Source organism: Peromyscus leucopus, chromosome 4 (genome assembly GCF_004664715.2).
Source record: "Peromyscus leucopus breed LL Stock chromosome 4, UCI_PerLeu_2.1, whole genome shotgun sequence".
NCBI lineage: Eukaryota > Metazoa > Chordata > Mammalia > Rodentia > Cricetidae > Peromyscus > Peromyscus leucopus.
This window is the reverse complement of record NC_051066.1, coordinates 92,525,129-92,529,404: the sequence shown is the minus strand read 5'-3', so window position 1 is coordinate 92,529,404 and position 4,276 is coordinate 92,525,129.

The following is a 4,276-nucleotide window of genomic DNA, read 5'->3' as shown; positions in this document are numbered from 1 at the left end:
ATGTTTTTGCAGTGCTAAGTACTGAACTTGGGACCTTGTACACGTTGAATAAGCACCCTGCCAGGATTGGCACCCTTAGGCATCCATTCTTTAAAATGGAAACAGAATAAAAAGTTGATACATAGAACAGTTTGAGAGCTATGTGTCTTTATTGGTACAAGTAGATGCTAGGTGACCTGCAGTGCTTTTAGAAGGAAAAGGTGCCTGAGATAGAAAATGGAGCTAGAAGACAATCAAGCATCTAGGATTCTGTAAAGGAGAGCTTTTGCTGTACTGGAACCAATGGTGGAAAGTAGATTGTCAGCTCATGGACAGATCACTCCAGAGCCCACATGGCTTTTTTGTTCACTCTATCAAGCAAAGGGTCCACAGGTTAAATGTGTTTCATCAAGTATATTTCCCGAGAAGTATGTGTCCATCATTCTATGAGTCAAGTTGCCGAGAATATTAGAGTGACATCTTGCACTCCACTAGGTTTCAGCCCTTATAAGAATAAGCAGCAGCAGATGGTAGTGAAAAATCATGCACATTTTATTATGCATTGCACATTTTGCTTATTAGAATTTTTCATATGACACCCTGCATTTTTAAAGACCTAAAGATGAAAACAAAATGGAATAATCATTGAAATATTTAAATCATCTTACAGCAATTATATCAAAATAAAATCTAGCACCCTGGAAGGTAGTTAGATCCCCCTTGGCCAGCATCTTGAAGAAGTGTGTTTGTTCCGTGGGATGAGGATAGAAAGGGAACGCTCCCTCAGTGAGGTCATCTCGTCATCAAAGGTCATGCGGGGCAGAGATGGTGGTCGGGTGAGAGTGAGAGACTGCACAAAGCCAATCCCATTGAAAAAGGAAAACCAGGAAGGGAAAATAGGAGAAGCTCTGTCTAGGTGTAGAGAAAAGTGCTCCTCTCTGCTCTTCGCCTCGAATCATCTCTGCCTTCCTTAGTGAGTGAGTCACCCCCTCCTGGACTTACCATTTGCCAGCACTCACCCCCACAGAAAGCATGTGGGATTCACAAGCCACCGTGTGGGTGTGTCACTGAGACTGTAGAAGAGGTGGGGGCGGGAGTGGAGTGTGAAGATGCTTGTGAATCTTAGGCAGAGCTCCCTGGCATCTTAAAGACAACAGTCAAGTTCAGATGGAGCAAACATGACTGATGAGACTTCTAGAAATCACCAGGTTACAAAGGTCATTCTTCCGTATGTGGATTGGCTCCAACCGGGCTTTCTAGCAGCATTCTAGAACCTGGAGCCAGAGGAGCCAGACACATTGTTCTTAAAGCTCACTGGAGTCAGCTTCCCATTTAATCTATGAGTGCCTGGGCCTGACAGATGGCCACACAGCACACAGCCAGGTGTGGAGGAAAGCGCACGGGTTCTGGAATTAAGCAGATTGAGCCAGATCTTTCCCTCTAGGCCCCATTATCTTTTGACCTAGAACATATTACCCAACCTCTCTACTCTTGGATTTCCTCTCCTTGCAAACTGTAAACTATGCAAACATTGCTGGGTTGTTCTGAGAATAAGAAATCACTTTACCATGCTTAGCACAGCCTCGGTCCTACAAAGGGCTTCAGAAAATGGGAATCACTATGCAGCATGCACATTCAATATGGTCTCTAGCTCTAAGTCCTTTGTGATGGGAAGGCTTTCAGCACTGTGTGAGTATATCAATTATGCTTTTCTGCCACACGTTAAGCCAAATGCTGTTTCCCACAGTGTCTGTCCATCAACTCAGATGCTGCCTTTTATGATCCCACTGAACAAATCTAAACTTGTTCCAGCAAGTAATTATCAAATACTTGAACAGTTTCAATGTCTCCCTAGTCTTCTCCATGGTGAGCCCTTTTAGATCTGTGAATCCTTTCAAAGACTTTGATCTCACTGAGGATACTCCTGGGACCCTTTCCCTCCTATGTAAGCATCCATGGGAAGGTGTTTGCCAGCCATAAGGAGATGCAGGGATAGCAAGTCTTAGGGGCAGTACATCCTGAATGAATTTGTGTGGACATGAGAATGTGTGCACCTCACAAGCATAGTTCATATCGTCTCCTGTCTTTCACCACTGTGTTGAGGGATACGGACACACTACTACATATACAAAGAGAAGCATGTTGTAAAATCATATTGTCAAATGTTGCATTGAAGAGTTACTCCCTGTAGCTCTCATTGGTTTTGTTGCATGGTTGTCCTCGATTTTTCTTTCTCTCTGTATGTCTAATGCTTCCCATGTGACTTGAAATTCCTGCCCTTCAACTTCGGATTCGAAAGCATGGCCTGCTTTAACCAAGAGAATGAGACATGAGCGACAGCAGACCACTCCCAAGCATAGGTTTAAGAGGCTGTTGGATATTTCCATGGAGCTCTCAGGATCCTATACTTCATCCTGAGAAGCACATGCTTACATTAGCTTAATGGTTCAAGGCAGCTGTGAGACTTATTGACCTGCCCCCCCCCCCGCCCCCACAAAGGTATCTGTACCAGACTGCACACAGCCAAAGCATAGACTCTTGAGCAAAAGCAAATGTTTTTAAGATAATCTGTTACACAGCATTTTTGCGTCAAGGGCAATTACACAGAACTTGTGTGGGCCATAAAACATACACATAGAAAGCAATTCTTATCCTGTCTATCAGAATATAAGTTTAAGGGAATTTATGGGTGAGGTTACAAAACTATAATCAAGTTAAATGAATGTTTCATTCAAATGCTTTCCCAATCTGCAACTTTCAAGTTAAAAAAGAACTGGCTAAGAAGAAAATAAGTATGTGTACTACACCAAGTGAGTGAAATGGCTAATGACAAAAGCAAGCTGAATTATGACCAAAGAGACACAGGAAGGCAGGGGATCCCTATTGGACACAGTTTATGATGTCGTTCAGCCCATGCTCATGGGGCACCCACCATGTGTCAGTACTAGTCTAGACCCTGAAAATAGATGGTGGATGGAAATTCACAAGGCTCAGGTCCCAGAAGATTTGTATTCTATTGAATATTTAGGAAGTTAAACATTTTGTTTTGTTTTGTTTTTTGGAGACAGGGTTTCTCTGTGTTGTTTTGGTGCCTGTCCTGTATCTCACTCTGTAGACCAGGCTGGCCTTGAACTCACAGAGATTCGCCTGGCTCTGCCTCCCCAGTACTGGGTTTAAAGGCATGTGCCACCACTGCCCGTTGAGGAAGTTAAACATTTTTAAAGACCAATGGGACAGCCAGATCATGTGTGCAATGAAGAAATTCAAGCAGAGCAATGGCTACAATGGACAGTCAGAGGAAAACCTCTCATGGGATGAGGCTGGTGTGTTATGAAAGAGCCAATGGAAGAAAGATAACATTGAGGGCCATAGCAAATGCGAAGTGTTTGAAGTGGAAACAGAGGTATAGAGAAGGGCAAAGCATTTCAAAATAAGGGGCCATATTCAAAGAGGCTAGGCATGTGGAGCTCTGCCAGCCACAACAGAGGCAATGCAACTCATTGGAATGTACTCAGAATGTGACCTGATTTTCCAGGCTCCAGGAGCTGTGCGGAGAAGAGATTGTGGATAAATAAGAGTGGAAAGAGGCAGGGCAATAAGATGGTTGCATCATGGTGGTTGTTCTGGAGAGATAGCAAAGCCAGAGGCGGGCAGGTCCCCAGTGTATTTTGGAAATACAATCAAGACTCACTAATGCACCAGGTGTAGGAAAAGTGAAGGACTGCATGTGAGCTCTAGTTTGTTTTTTTTTTTGGGGGGGGGGCTAACTCAGGGGGTGGTTGGTGGCTCACTTCTGGAGATGAGGAAGAGTGGAGGAGAAATGAATCAGAGAAGTCAAGAGTTCTGTCTGGATGAGTTCATTTGGACTTAAGCCTCTAAGGAGACTAAGCTGCTGGACATACTAAGTTTGTGGTCAAGGCTGAGAATAGAAGTTGGCAGATATCAGCATAGAGATGGCGTTTCAGTCAGAACCTGGATTCATCTAGGGAAAGAGTTCACTTTTTCAATTTAAAATTTAAGAACTTTTCAATTCTACAAAACGTTAGCAGAAAGCAGTGGGAGGAGTAGAGTGTAGCACAAGCTGACATTTAAGAGCTTAGCAGGGGGAGAGGAGTCGGAAGAGGAGCCTGAGACAGACGTGACACAGTGGAGAGATGGAGCCAAGAGAAGAACATCTTCCAGGAGGAGACTCATCCGCTTGGCTTTGGTTGGATGGAGATTAACTGAATCATAATGCAAGAGGAGGACAGGGGAGTGATTGGAAGTATGCAGCTGATCGATAACCCTGACAATTAGA